Source organism: Protopterus annectens, chromosome 5.part0, assembly GCF_019279795.1.
Source record: "Protopterus annectens isolate FY-2018-M chromosome 5.part0, PAN1.0, whole genome shotgun sequence".
Classification (NCBI taxonomy): domain Eukaryota; kingdom Metazoa; phylum Chordata; order Ceratodontiformes; family Protopteridae; genus Protopterus; species Protopterus annectens.
Window position 1 is genome coordinate 117799244 of NC_056735.1, and position 16765 is coordinate 117816008.

A 16765-nucleotide genomic window follows, 5' to 3' on the forward strand; every position below is an offset into this window, starting at 1 on the left:
TGCATAGATAAAAATAATTAAGGTGTACTAAAACCCATTGCATGATTTTATCCTTAGACCATCAATTTCACTAGCAATATTGTCAAATGACACCTGTATGAGAGGTCTTAGAAGGAAAAGGATTACTGAAAACCTGAATGAGGCTCTGTTTTCTGGCATTAAGGGCATCCAGCACAGAGGTCTTATCTTCTTTCATTATTCTTGGCATGTAAAAACATGCTGGGATCGATGATTTCATCTTTTCTGTTGCTGGCGTGCCTCTCATACATGACTATGTGCTAATCTTATCACTGAAATTATAAATCACAGTTAACTCATGGAGACCCATAATGCAGGTATGGAGCTGTACAGGCTTCCATACTGTTCTGAGTGTGTGGTATTGCAACCATGGACTGCTCTTCCACAAACTAAAGGAGGTTGGAAAAGTGAGAGCACACTGTGGGCCTGCAAGAGTCATGAGGTATACTGTAGGGGATGTCCCCTGATATAAGCATCAAGTAACCAAATAAATAAAAGTAGTTCCACCTCCCTGGAACAGACTTTCTTCATGACCTGAAAGGTTGCATCTACCTCAGTAGGTAGCAAGCATACAAAGAGCAGAAACTTCAAGCGACCACCACAGCTGTGAATAATTTGTCTTTGAAGAGAAAGCTTTGCTATAGTAGTAGACATGCATTTTGCTTGACCTCAGATGGACTTGGTACCTTTCCCTGCAGGAGTTGCAGGGCATGTGCCTTTATATCGAGGAATAATGGATTCATGCATCCCTCTATTAATTATGTTTTTTCATCTAAATTTTATGCTGACTGTAGATCTAGACATTTAGTCTATTTAGCAAAGTGCAAGGAATGCACCTCCTTTTATATAGGGAAGACTACTAGAATGTTTAAAGAGTGTATCCTTCAACATCAAAGGGACATTAGGAACAATTTACTCAATGCCCTGGCTAAACATGTTTCCTTGAAAGTGGGGCATGTTTTTGAGTTTATGGCACTACAGTTAGTTTCTATAGATAAAAGGGGAGGTGACCTTAATAACAGAGTGGAACTTGCTGAAACTAAATGGATAGTAAGAATGCAGACAGACAAACCACCAGGGATTAATGGTTCCATGCCTTTAAAGCCAGTATTAAAAAAACGCAGGATTCATCAATGATTAATAATAGGTTCCTATTGGTTGTTTTAATTGATTTTAAGGTATTTAAATCTGATGAATTGGTTTGCATTTTGTATTTTGGATCAGATGAAGCACATGTTGTGTAAGCGCTTATCCGGTCTTTGTTTTTATTTTGGTATAATACATTCTGTATGTTCACAGCTGTGGTGGTCGCGTGGAGATTTTACCTTTTACCATTGTTATTTCTTTATCTGAGAAACTTTTGGCTGCTGTTGGTGATCTTTTTTATCTGTTTAATTTCTACTGTGGTAACCCAGCAGCACATGGCTGAAGGAGCTGACATTGAGCTGAGCTATCGTCCGAATGAGGGGAGTTTGAGGAATGGTCATTTCAAGCAGCTTCTTAGTATGGATGCTAATCCCCTTTTGAGACTTAGTATAACAGATGAAGAATTAACTAATGAATTTCATGAATGGGACACTTTTAAAATAATGCTAAGAGAACTTGAGAATGAGTTATTCAGACTTATAAAACTTCAGTGGCAACGCCTCCATATGGAGGCTTGCCTGCATTATAGAGTTGTCCCGAGGGGGCTTTGGGTTCTCCGTATGCCCACCTGTGGTGATACTTATTCAACTTTACTTTAGCAATGGCAAGCGCTTAATATGGATTTATGTAAAACTGTTAACTGAGTTCTTTTCTCCATTAGAGAAAGATTTGGCAAATAAAATGGAACTTCTGCAGAAGGAACTATACGGTAAGTATAAAGAATCGTTATATACTATGGAAATTGATACTGTTCTACTTAATGTGTTGGCATATGACGATAGACTGCAGATGCAGAAGGGGAATAAGTTGGAAAGAGGCTATGCGGACTTTAAAAGAGATATATTTTTGTTTGGCCATGGGGTTCTGATCGAACTGCAACTTCAGACTCTAATGTTGCCAATAATTCCTCTGTACCATCTCTTCATTCTAATAATGTGTGTCGGGCACATTCTGCCACTGAATCGACTGCTTTGCCAGTGTCGGAACAACAAGCAGTCCCTCTGGATGCATCTAATATTGAACTGGGAGAGGAAACAGTGAATACATTTCTGAGACTGCAGTCTAGTCAAACATCACTAGGTGGAGATAGACTGAAGGATATTAACAGTTCTACATCTGCGAATAAGGCCTTTCCATGCCTGCCTGCTCCTTTCAGGCTACCTCAGCAACAGAAGAAAGAGTGGTTTCCCAGTCGGGGACAGAAGAGAAGGAAAACCTTGCTCGAGGAAGAAGGCCATATGGAGAATTTGAGCCACAAGAGGAACATGCATTAGATGTCAACCTATTATCGGTTGAATTAACAGCTTCACAACTTAGTGTGCTCAAGAAAGGTTTGAGCTTTGTACCAACGCGTTCTGCACAGGTTAGTGATGTTATTATTGGCATTGAGTTATTTGCAAGGAATATTGCACTTATATTAGCATTTTGCAATCAACAAGGCACCTTGACTAATTTATTGAAGCGGCCAAGCCTATATAACCCCCAGCTACCACCATTGATTGAGGCTTTTGTCAAATTAGTAGAAAAGGAGATTTTTGCCTCTGATTTATCTACCAGGAATTGTTATAATATAACTAGAGATGAGTCTTTGGTGTTACAGCAGTTACGTAATGACTAGGCTGGCTATACATCCAGCCGATAAAGGAGGGGCAGCTGTTTTGTTGGACTCAAGTTTTTACAATGATAGTATGCAAGAGATGCTCAGTGATAGTGAGACTTATCAGGCGGTTTCTCAGTCAGCTGTGGAATCAATTGTTAAGCAAGGGTATGAAGACCTTTATGAGCTACTATTGAACTTTAGTATTAAGAAAGAGATGCATGATTTCATGTTTGTGGATAAGCCACTCATTCCAACTATCCATGGTTTACCCAAGATACACAGATCTCTTGTACACCCATCCTTTTGTCCCATAGTTCCGGGGAGAGGCTGGGTGATGGAGTTTCTTTCTATATTCATTGAAAGTCAACTTAAGAAGCCATTAGAGAAAGCTGAAACAGTGCTGAGAGACACTGAACATTTTCTTTGTACTCTGGGTGGTTTTGCTAGAGATCATGGAACTTTTGTGGATGATATTCTACTGGCTACTATGGACTTTCAAACATTGTTTACAGTTATACTGCATGACTCGGGGGTTGATTCTTTGAAGAAGTTTTTCACCATGAATACCGATTATCAGCATGATTGCTTTGAATTGCTGGGACTGTTATTAGAGCTTGTTTTAAGTAATAATGTTTTTATATGTAAGGATGTCTTCTATGAGCAAAAACTTAGAATAGCAACGGGGACACCCTGTGCCAACAGTTATGCCAACCTGGAGTTGGCAGACTGGGAGACCAGGGTGGTCCTCTCTAATCATATATTTTTTTCTCAATATTTGTTATACTATAAACGATTTGTTGACATCTTTTTTTAATGACGTGGCACACAAATGGATCTGCCGAATTTACAGAATACTTACAGCAGAGTACTGAATGTTTTAGATTTGTATTAAAATTTTCTAACACTTCCATAGAATTTTTAGATGTGAAGACTGGTATGGATAACAGTATTATTCATAGCTCCTTCTACAGGAAACCTTGCAGGAAAAATGCACTCCTGCATCGCACGAGTATGCACTCCAAGCATGTTTTTAAGAACATAACTAAGGGTCAATTTTTAAGGATGTCCGGACTTCACACTGAGGAAGTTGAGTATAATACTGCAGTTGCTAATATGAGTGATGAACTGCTTTTGAGAGGGTACAGCCATCAAGATTTGAATAAGACCTTAGTTGAGGTTAGTGGAATGTGAGAAACAAATAGGAAACCTTACTTTAGTAGGACCACTGATGAACAGTACCAGCTAAGGAGGTCGGGACATGCACAGGATAGTGTACTTAGATTACCTTTGACCTCCAGCAATAATGTTCATCAGATATGCAATATTGTGAATAAGTATTGGACTATTCTGTCTTCCGATGATCAGATTAGGAAAATTATAGGTGATAAGCCTAAATATACATTTAAAAATAATTTGTCTTTGAAGAGACAGCTTTGCTATAGTAGTACACGTGCATTTTGCTTGACCTCAGATGGACTTGGTACCTTTCCCTGCAGGAGTTGCAGGGCATGTGCCTTTATATCGAGGAATAATGGATTCATGCATCCCTCTATTAATTACGTTTTTTCATCTAAATTTTATGCTGATTGTAGATCTAGGCATTTAATCTATTTAGCAAAGTACAAGGAATGCACCTCCTTTTATATAGGGAAGACTACTAAAATGTTTAAAGAGTATATCCTTCAACATCAAAGGGACATTAGGAACAATAATTTACTTAATGCCCTGGCTAAACATGTTTCCTTGAATGTGGGGCATGCTTTTGAGTTTATGGCTCTACAGCTAGTCTCTACAGATAAAAGGGGAGGTGACCTTAATAATAGAGTGGAACTTGATTTTAAGGTATTTAAATCTGATTAATTGGTTTGTATTTTGTATTTTGGATCTGATGAAGCACATGTTGTGAAAGTGCTTATCCAGTCTTTGTTTTTATTTTGGTATAATAAATTTTGCATGTTTACAGTTGTGGAGATCGCTTGGAGAATTTAACTTTTTGCCATTTTTATTTCTTTATCTAAGCAACTTTTGGCTGCTGTTGGTGATCTTTTTTATCTTTTAAAGATCAGAACCTCCTTGATCTACATGTGGAATGCTGGGTATACTGCATGCATGAAATTCAAGCCAAATGTCCATGCATGACACTACAAGATCTGGTCTAGGAGGAATTGGCACATGTGTGTGTAGGCCTTAGGAAATACAACCTGAGCAACATTAAAGGCTGCCTTCTCAAAATCCATAAGAAAGAACTGGGAAGGAAGTTACCCTGGCTCATGTGTCCCTAGACCTTAGGAAATACAACCTGTGCAACATTAAAGGCTACCTTTTCAACATCCATGAAAAAGAATGAAAAAGAAGACACCCTGGTTCATGTGTGCCTAGGCCTTAGGAAATGTGACCTGAGCAACACTAAAGGCTGCCTTCTCAAAATCCATGAGAAAGAACCAGAAAAGAAGGCACCCTGGGTCATTCTTCTGTACCTCTGTGGCCAATAGAAAAATAAACATCATATTCTGTGCTGTATACACTTTATTTAGTTATTTTTTATTTTTCTTTGTTTACCAGGAAGTTATGACTGGGGGGAGGGTTATCTCATTTTCACTGGGGACTTAGGGAGAAAAGCTCCACATAGTAAACAAGTATATTTAAAGACAAAAAATGACATTTTGTAAAATGTATTGAGTTTACATGAAAACACAGTTATATGAATACATCTGGAACACATAGGCTGTGAATTTAATGAAATACATTTTTTCATGAGGCAACTGGTTACAGAGAAATTACACAGATAAACATGTTACATAATACATTCCGTATCTACTAGTAAATGGTACAGAGAAGGGTACCAAAGGCAGCAAGGGATTTAGCAGGAAGTCAGACTTCAGAGGAGAAGCAGCTGTATGAAACATTAGGGAGACTGGGGCAGAGAGTTGTATAGAACTGCAACATTAGGTAGACTGGGGCAGAGAGCTTGTATAGAACTGCAACATTAGGTAGACTGGGGCAGAGAGCTTGTATAGAACTGCAACATTAGGTAGACTGGGGCAGAGAGCTTGTATAGAACTGCAACATTAGGGAGACTGGGGCAGAGAGCTTGTATAGAACTGCAACATTAGGGAGACTGGGGCAGAGAGCTTGTATTGAACTGCAACATTAGGGAGACTGGGGCAGAGAGCTTGTATAGAACTGCAACATTAGGGAGACTGGGGCAGAGAGCTTGTATAGAACTGCAACATTAGGGAGACTGGGGCAGAGAGCTTGTATAGAGCTGCAACATTAGGGAGACTGGGGCAGAGAGCTTGTATAGAACTGCAACATTAGGGAGACTGGGACAGAGAGCTTGTATAGAGCTGCAACATTAGGGAGACTGGGGCAGAGAGCTTGTATAGAACTGCAACATTATGGAGACTGGGGCAGAGAGCTTGTATAGAACTGCAACATTAGGGAGACTGGGGCAGAGAGCTTGTATAGAACTGCATTAAAGAAAATAGAGGTGGAAGTGATCTGGGAAATGGAACTTTTGTAGGGACAAAACATGTAGAGGGTGGTGTGGCAGTCTTTAAATTTTCCCTTAGAACTAGCTGGTTTCTCAGTAGTAGCACTAAAATCTGAACCCCTGTGACTAGCACTTGCTCTAGAACTTGCTAGAAAACACTAGGAAGCCTGAAACTGTTACAAGCATTCAACTCTCCTTGTCAATAAGGAGAAATTAATCATAGGCACTAAACAGCCTATAATTGCAAAGTACCTTGCATAGGTAAGCAAATACAGCTGTTATACTTTACAAAAAAAGCACCTAAACAGGTATGTCCAAGAGTCAGCTTCTGGTGATTTCTCCTGTCCACCTGGTGAATCTGGGCATACTGGGGCATACTGGGGCAATGCTGCAACTGCCTCGTGTACACAGACAACCCTCTCCTCCTACCACACAACACTGCAACCTGCGAGAGATGCACTTACATAGCCAAACTGGAAACAAAGCTCTCTCCGGCCAAGATTGTGCTAGACAGTCAAGAGGAGAAGGTTAACACTTGAACTACACCTCAAGCAACTCATAGCCCTTTAAAAACCACACCATCATCAGCCACACATAGCAAACACTAAATCCACATATGCAGAGGCCCTTAACATTAACCTGCCCGAGCAACAAGGACTTCCGAAGCTGAAACACAAATAAACACCAGTCACAACCAAAGTGACACATAGCTCACAACACCAGTGTGCCACCCAACAACAGCCGCTAAGGTAAGACACTGTACCCAACACTTTAGTCATAGGTGACTCTATAGTCAGGCACACTGATGTCCCACTCACCAGGCTGAACAAGGAGAAAATTACAGTCAGCTGCCTGTCAGGTGCCAGGATCTGCCACATAATGCATGCACTCAAGTCACTCCACAACAAGTACAAATACGACTCTGTTATTGTCTATGCTGGAGTTAATGACTTGAGACGTACCTGCCTGGACTACATGAAAAGAGACATGGAAGAGCTCTTGGATCATGTGGCTCAGGCAGGTATGACCCTAGCCCTGAGTAGCATCCTGCTTTCGCCCAGAATGATACCACAGTATAAGGACAAAATGACTGACTTTAACAATTGGCTAAGCTTCTGGTGTCATTCAAAGTGTATCCAGTATCTGTCTGCCTGGGAAGACATGATCGACAAACCAAGATGCTTTGCCAGAGATGGTCTGCACCTGTCACCCTTGGGATTCAGGCTACTGGCTAAAGCTCTTGCCACCCCTATAGTGCTTTTTTTAGGAAAGGTTCAAAGGACAAAACCACCACTGTAACAGATACAAGCATGCAAAATCTGAAGGTAATGCTACTCAGTCCTAGAAGTCTAAACCTCAAAATGCACTCTCTCGAGGCACTCCTAAAAATGGAGAACATCGATATCTGTGCAGTAACTGAGACCTGGTTCAAGGCTCCAGAGAGCAACCCTGCAATAACAGGCTACAATTACCACACTTTTTGGCCACAAAACCAAGACCGAAACACTAAAGGTGGAGGAGTGTCCATATTCACCAAGGATATTCACACCTCCAGGCTAGTTGCCAAACACAATGCATCTGAAATTCTCCAGGTGCAACTAAGTTCGACTGCAGAATCCTACACTAAGGCACTGTACGAGCACATCCACTAGTGCATGAATCGTGCCATCCCAAATAGAACCAAGATGCTGTCCTCCAAAAAAGGAAGACAATCTGGTGGTCCCCTGCTATAAACAAACTATACAACAGAAGGAAGAAACTGTTGCAGAAAAGAGGAAAATCCCAGGATGAAAAAAACTCCCTCACCAGCCTCAGTAAGAAACTGAGATCCCTCATAAAATCCTCAAAAGCTAGTTACAAAAATAAAATTGCCAAAGATTCCAAAAACAACCACAAGGCATTCTATAGTTATCTCAAGAATCTAAATGACAATGCTCAGATCTGCTCTGAGCCACAACAGAATGGCATTAAATATACTGATCCCAGGGATATTGCCAATATCCTGGCAGATCAATTTAGTGCCAACTTTACCCCCCTCTCACCCCCTAAAGGGCCCATCTCAATACCAATAGATTGCCAAATTCTGGTAATCACAGCCACACAGGTAAAAAACGCATTCTCCAAAGCTAAGAATACAGCATCCATGGGACCTGATGACATCCTGGGCTGTGTACTACATGAACTACAAAATGAACTGGCACCTCACCTAAGTGTCATGTTTAATTATAGCCTCACCTCAGGCTTCGTGCCCATTGAGTGGCACACAGCTACAGTTATCCCACTCCATAGGTTCATAGGTTCATAGTTTCATAGGTTGGTACTAGGCTATTGGCCCTAAGGCCTATGCAAGCCTAGCCATAACAATTCCCTGGAAATTTTTTTAATGAGGGATGAGTACAGTGGGACAATGACCTCCTTTTTCTGGATGAAAAGCCCTTAGTGATGAGATGTGCCACATAAAAGGATTTCCTGACTGTTCTGGTGATGTGGTTATTGAAGGTGAGACCACTGTCCACCTGTGTCCCTAAGTCTCTCATCACGCTTTCAATATTTAGTGTCCTGCCACCTGCCTGGCAGAATGGTTAAAATGTTTACCTTGCAGACACAAGGTGCAGGGTTTGATTCTCACATGGGGTAATTGGCTAGCCTTAAAATGGCCCACAAGGGCAATTAGCCTAGTATTAATCTATGTACCTATATTGTTTTGAGTAGTTTCTTGGAGTGAAAAGCATAATTTATAATTGTTAGCATTTAAGAGCAAACCTGAGACATCTAGCCAGGATTTTGTAGTTAGAAAGGCCTGTTGGGTATTTTCTTGTAAGGACGCTAGTGTTTTGGCAGAACAGATGAATGTGGCATCATCTGCATATTATACCAGGGTAGCTTGTTTAGTGGAGGAGTGCAAATTATTGATAAAGATATTGAAAAGTAGGGGTCCTAGAATTGATCCCTAAGGGAACTCATTTTATTTGATAAAATGAATAATAATGACCCATACCTGACAATCATTTCACTACATAAGCATCCATGGACTGTGAACACCTGCCTGCATGAGACTATCCATACGGGAATGGTGCTATCCAACAAACACAGTGTAACACAGTATCTGCACTCATAAGCAGGCAAGCATGCTATCCACCTTGATGTGATGCAGAATAAAACTTCAGTGACAGAATGGTAGATCATCTAGAATTATGGCCATTGGTGAGGTAAATAACTTCTTTGCTGGTAGCCACCCTGCCCTACTCATTACTCTTATTTTATTTGTTTTATTTGTTAAATGGGTAAGCCTACTGGATACAAGTGCCCCTTTTCAAGGACAACCCAAAAGCACTGCCTAAGCAATTGACTTGCGAGTCGCACGGCGCGTAAATGGAGGTGGAAGAAATCAAACCCCCTACCCTGGACTACAGGGGGTAGCCCTCCAACTGACCAGGGCTGTAATCCTTTGCACCCTGGACTACAGGGTGTAGCCCTCTAACTGATCCGGGCTGTAATCCTTTGCACCCTGGACTACAGGGTGTAGCCCTCTAACTGACCAGGGCTGTAATCCTTTGCACCCTGGACTACAGGGTGTAGCCCTCTAACTGATCAGGGCTGTAATCCTTTGCACCCCGGACTACAGGGAGTAGCCCTCTAACTGACCAGGGCTGTAATCCTTTGCACCCTGGACTACAGGGTGTAGCCCTCTAACTGATCAGGGCTGTAATCCTTTGCACTAACTGACAAACAAATCCTCCAAATGAGGTGCTGTGATACCCTTTTCCTAGACAGTCTCTGCACTACAGTCTTGCAAATATTTCTGGATTATAATAACGGGGGGCATCACTGGAGGTGACCAGCTTTTTCCTTTTTTTTCTATCACCATCCTTTCAATTTCTAAGTCATACATTTCGGAGTGGGATGATGGGCAGGAGGCTTCTGAAGTTCTATTGCATCCTAGGTGTCAATGCTTATTAAAAAGCTTTGGCACCTTTATATGTGTTTCTGTACATACTCCATGAAGGTTTTTGGCTTGCATTGTCCTCTTACTGTGGAACAAGTATCCACCTATAATGGGCACCTTCTTGTTGGGCTTGGTCATTACCTGCCATATACCTGTTCAAGAGTGCCAGATTGTAGCTACATTGAGTCTGTTGCAGTGGTTTCCCCTTCGTTTCCAGTATTGATAGACACACACACGCGCACACACACACACACACACACACACACACACACACACACACACACACACACACACACACACACACACACAATCAGAAGGTTATAGGGTAAAGTTTTCTTTCCAGTTCCTCGAAGTGTAGCTGCCTATATGTTTATGTTCAGAATGGTAAACATGCCTTTTATATACCACACATAAATTTAATTGTAAATTGCTTCCATGTAATAAATACAACCCTTGCATTTTCAATTTGCAGTTTACTGACAATCCCTATATATCCGTACTACATGTTGTTTTGTTGGTAACATAACAGGATGGCAAGAAATAAAGGCAGGCTACATTTGTACAGAAAAGTTAATTATTAGTTATATTCAGAATTAAATACTTAAGTTAACTATTAATTATACTCAGAATTAAATATTTTGAGTACAAGGGCTTTGAAAACAGCATGTTTGTAACTACAGTCTTGTATACATTAGTGCAAAGAGAGGTTAGTTAACTATGTGGACAATGTGAGTTCCAGAAAGAATATTCCAACAAATCACCAGAACCACCACGATAGTAAAAAGTCTTTATTTTAAAACAGAACGAGCGCTTTCACGCACCCAACAAGTGCGCTTCATCAAGTTCCAGAAAGAAAGGAAGCACCAGACAGACATATGAAGAAAGATAAAACCCTGGAGGTAAGAAAAAGCCACTTAATAGATATCACCCTCCTCCACAAAAGAAAAAAAAATCTGCTGAATTCTAATCAGAAAAGCTATAGAAAAACAGGCAGGGTAAAGCTTATCCAGAGCCACAGGTTGCTTGTAGAGAGAGAGATAAAGAAGGATCTTTGTCGTAAAGAAACATGTTTCTATGCGTTATGATGGTCTGTAGAAATGAAGCTATAAGTTACGACTCAAGCAGCATTATTGCCCAGTGACTTGAAACAACACTCTGTCATGAGTGCTTTTTTTTTCTTCTTGACACAGTGGGGAAAAATCATGAACCACAAGCCTACATAAAAAAACTAGCAGGAAGATAACAGATTCATTATAGCAGCGCAACTGATATACTGAAAGCCAAATCTCTCAACTGTCCAGATTTTTGCAGAATGTCCAGTTTTTTAGCTCATATTTTTGGTCTATTTCTCATAAAATCTGTGGTTTTCTGACAAATCACTGAGATGATCCGAGGACTGAAAGTAGACACTAAATAATGACATACATTTGAGTTTCAGACTTCACATCCTTTAGAAAATGTATGTTAACACAAACCCTGTTACTCTAGCAACTTTCTAAGTTTATAAGAGCAATATGTAAAATCTGTTCTTATTTTGGGCCTTCGTCCCCTCATTTTGTCAGGCATTGTCCAGATTTCTTGCACCAAGAGGTTGAGAAGTACGCTGGAAACAACTCCCAAATCAAAGAAAATGACAAGTTATTTACACTCAGATTGCAGCAGCTATATTTGGAGATATGTGCTACTTTTATTACTACTCTGTTTCTAAATGCATACATGTCTCAACTTGAACTGCAGGTCTTCATACATATTCAATGAATAATAAGAAAAAAGGACCTCACTGATTCATCTTCTCAGGCTTTCTCCTACAGAATATATTTAGACCGCTATTGCTGCTTTTTTTCTGTACTGCTTTTTAAGCTGTATTATCCTCACATTGACTGCAATAAAAGAGCATGCATCAAAATCTATACTTAATGTATTTATTTTGGGATTAATTAAGTAAGCTAGTAGATCTTGTGTCTGAGCCCAGACTGTTCAATACCGTGTGATTTAAACAAATGAGGCTATGGATGTTCCATGTTCAAAGCGTTTCCCTCATTTAATAGATACATGCTGGTTTCTGCTAATGAGTGTTTTTAACTGAACTTCTGCTGAGCTGCACAGAATATAATATTAGAATTTAAAAACAGAATAAAACTTAAAATCTAAAGCACAGAAGAGGCAATGTGTTTCAAATGAATAACTTTTATGCTACTCTGCTCTGATAAAAAAGTATTTCATTTAAATGTGGGAAATGTCATACACTGAACCCAAGGCAAATATTTAATGCACTACACTAACATATCAGTGACTGTGTAGGTACAGAGCTCTAGGACATGAAAAGGTAATACAATTCCCGATAGACTAATAGTGAAATAGCTGTCTATGTATTTGTATTGCATTACAGCAGGTTGGGAAGAACAGCCCTCGTAAAACCATATCACAGACGATTCAAACTTACTTCAAAAGGTAACATTCGATTCAATATGAAAAAAAACATTTCTTAGGATACAGAAAACCAGTACTAACTTAAGAATCATTAGAAAGCAGAATTGTGCCAAGACTATATTTAAGCCACACAACTAGAACACATTTTACCTGTCGAAGTATGGCTTATACTTTATGAGCTGATCTACCCCTGGTGTTATGTAAAGCGTTTTGACTGGGACACTGATCACAACTAGTTTGTTAGGTGCTGCAAAATGGATTCCAAAAATCACCTCAAGTGTGAAGCTCAAGAAGTTAAGTGTTGGAATCTATTTTGAGAAAACATAAATTGGTATTATGTTGAGTGATGTGATCTCAATTCTGAATAATCCAAGGGAGCCTTAGCTGTCCCAATGTACGTACCAATTAAAGGGAAAAAAGTGAAGGAGTGCAAAGTGCTTTACACTTATACAAAATGATGATGCACAAAGGGTGAGGAGAGACGTAAATCTGTCATCAGATCATTAGCCAACAGTTACACAAGCAGTTAGACATGTAACTCTGTGAGACATTTATTGTACTGTGGGGCAGTGTTAATTTTTGAATTAATCACCATGTTCTATGAATTTACATAATGATTTAGACGTTTACATAAAGCGACATGAATGGTAGCAATACATTTGAGAATTCCATTTCAGTTGTATGTATTATGTTTCTTAGTCTCTGTTGACTGAGTTAGCCCCAATACATATTTTCAAGACAGACCTGAGGAGCTACTTACACAGATGGGGTAAATTTGGCCAGGAGATTGGGGAAATTTCCGTAGTCTTTCCCATAAGTGCATAAGATCTTTCACCTCTGCTTGAATTATCACCATGGCAGGCAGATGTGGTCTCTGTTTATGTCTCAGCTAAAGAACAGATCCTTAGGAATGCAACCCCCACTCACTGCTGTACTGTAGATTTAATGGGGATATACCCTTTGATGTGGGGTTAGACAGGCAGCATCATAATATTCCTGGAATCAAAGATGAGTGTGCTTCTTTTTAATCCATGAAGCTACTGTTATGTCAGTGGAGCAGCAGATAATATACTTGTCTTTGGTTCAGCTGGCTGTGGGTTCTATCCCCACACCAGGAAGATGGATTCTACAGTGCAGCATAGTGGGATGCTGATCTCATGAGTGTGTCATCCTTAAAATGCATTGTTAAACTGAAGTCCCATTTGCCTGAGTTGGTGGTTGTTCAGATGGATGTAAAAGATCCCACAGCACATACTGGAAAGAAGAGTAGCTGATGTTCCCCAATGCCCTGGCCAAATGTCTCCCTAGTAGTATAAATACCACTTTAGGTCTCCCTTGGAAAGAGACTACTACTCTAGTGAGACTTACCCAGCCAATAAAGGATATTACAAATTTTCTGTTGTTTTGCATCACATTTGCAGGTGAAGTAAGCCATTCAGTGAGTACAGTCCCTAATGCTATAATTTTCTTTGCATCACATGAAAGGCAAAGGCTAATCAGCCTGGGTATGAGTGACCTCCTTTTCCTAGTTTCACAACAAATTACTGAAGGTGAACAGGCCTGATTCAAAGACAACAACAAAAGGTAACACGTGCACATCTGCTGCAAAGTGAATCACAGGTAGGGCAAATCGTTCATTCCCTAAGTTTAAGAATTTGACTTCCCACCCTCTGATCAAGTCATTCTAACTTTGAGTTCACAAAACCTGTTCACAAAGGGAAACAGTTACTCTTGGTATTAAATGGACTTCTGGGAAAGTCACATTTGGTCTAGCGATCTTAATTATGCTGTTTTTTGTCTGTACAGCATCAGACAATTGTAAGTATGTTTCCCTACTTATGAGAGGGAAATGCTTCATAATGTACTGCTGGGTATCCAGATACAAATGGACCTGATGTTAAACTGATGATATCAACCTGAGTCATGTAAACAATACTTTTTGAATAATGATTGTCATTACTTATTAATTTATGTCAGAAAAGTGTTGACTTATTTGTAACATTGAAAGTTTTCAAGTGGCAAGCATGTTCAGCCAAATTAGGGAATATCTGAAATTATCATATATCACTGAGTTAAAGGACTTTTTTTCTCTAGTGAGGTCAAGATGGGCTTAAAATGACTTCCAATAACCATTGATCCAATGTAAATTTATTGGTGATATCATTACACTAAAATCGTTTTTATTACTTTTACCACAGCTTAGTGTATGCATTTGTTATACTGAGTGTATTATGAAATACTGAATAACTGAAACAGTGCAGCACAGAATGCTAGCTTACATGACAGCACAGACTGTTGAAAATGCAGAAAGCATTAAACCAGTACAATAGTGTTTCTTCTTGGGGACAACCCCCTGGCACTCTCTCCCACATGAGATTAATACCCTACACCTTATCTGCTACTTATATATACTGACTTCAAGATCATAAACAGCAGAGAAATGAAAAATTCCCTAATTCTCTTTGTCTGTTGCTCTTGCAGCAACAGTAATACAATATAGTCTATGAAATGTAAATTGGGGTAAATATTTGATGATTCATGTTTTGAATGTGTTAAATGATTTGTGTAGCCTTTCCACATATTGTTTAGCTTCATACGAACTGTCTGCTGTGAACTGCATATCAGCAAATCAAACAGAACTGCAAAAAGACCTTAATTCCCTACTTATTAACCGCAAACTAATTCTTAACTTCACAAAAACAAAAAAGCATTCTCTTTGGCACTACCCAGAAACTTAGAACATCACCACAGTCACTCAATATTGCTATTATTTGTGGCACATTAATAGAAACAAGCAACTCCTTCAAATATCTCATTCTGCGGCTAGATCAGTCACTAACATTCTATACCCATATAGAAAAATTGAGGGCAAAAGTTAACTCACTTCCCTTATTTGCTAAGAAAATCTCACCCTACTTATCCAAACCAGCAAGGGTAGCTATAGCCAAATTAATCCCTCAGCCCAACTTGAATATAGACAACCCATTACTGTCACTGCCTCGACGAAAACTCTTTTGAACAATAGATTATCAAAAACAAAGCTTGTTGCTTCATTACTAACTCAGCCCCTCATGAACACCCTTGCCTCATCCTCAACAAAGTCAAATGGCCCCCAGTGTGGCACAGAGTGGACCTGTTACTATGCTCTCTCATCTTCAAACTTCTTCACCCTACCTAATTCCCATTGCTAGCAGACAACCTTTATACTAAATGTACACATACACACTACAAGCTCATATGTTTCTCCCAAGCAACCCCACCATGCACTACAACCCCCACAATTCTAGGCTACAGTGCAGCAACCATTCTTTCTCCATCTTTTATTCCTAAACTATGGAGCTATGGACCTATGTGGATTTTCCCCTACCTAAAGGATCTTCAGTCCTCCTTTTTCACCTTCAGTGTTGAACTTAAAACAATTCATCCACACCAAATCAAATGGAACTTGACAAACAACAGGCCACATCACATAAAGGTCTCTCAACTCCTGTTCTTCCTCTCTTTCTTAACAGCTAATATCTCTTAGTGCCACCTACCCTACCTCTCCCCTTCCATGACCACCATTATTTCAAATGCTTTCCACCAAAGTGAAAACCTTAAACATAATCACATATGATGTAAATTTCTCTCACAAATGTTGCTAAATCTATTAATTGTTACAGCTTGTTTCCTCTCTGTTCCAATTTTATTTTTCACCTGGGCAGTACCTGCAAATGATCAGATGTGATCATTGAACTACCCTGGTAAACAAATGTAAAATAAATTAAAAAAAGGTAAGGCATGAAATGCAGGAATTCATCATTATGATGACACCCTTATTTGAATTATTTTCGGTTGCAATCTGTTGACAAAGACCCATTTCACAATATGGGTTTCAGTTGTTACACATCCTGTGCATAAATAACTGAACTATCTGAAAACAAAAAAAAGATAAAAGTCAAGATTTGTAAACTTTTTTTATGGAAAAGTGGCAATGTGAAGCAAACATGAATACAAAACTATGTACATCTAGTCACTGTATGATAAACAATGTATAATGTATGATGAACATGATAATCAAAGAATTCTGTGCAGTGAGTTTGACGTGTGTGTGTGTGTGTGTGTGTGTGTGTGTGTGTGTGTGTGTGTGTGT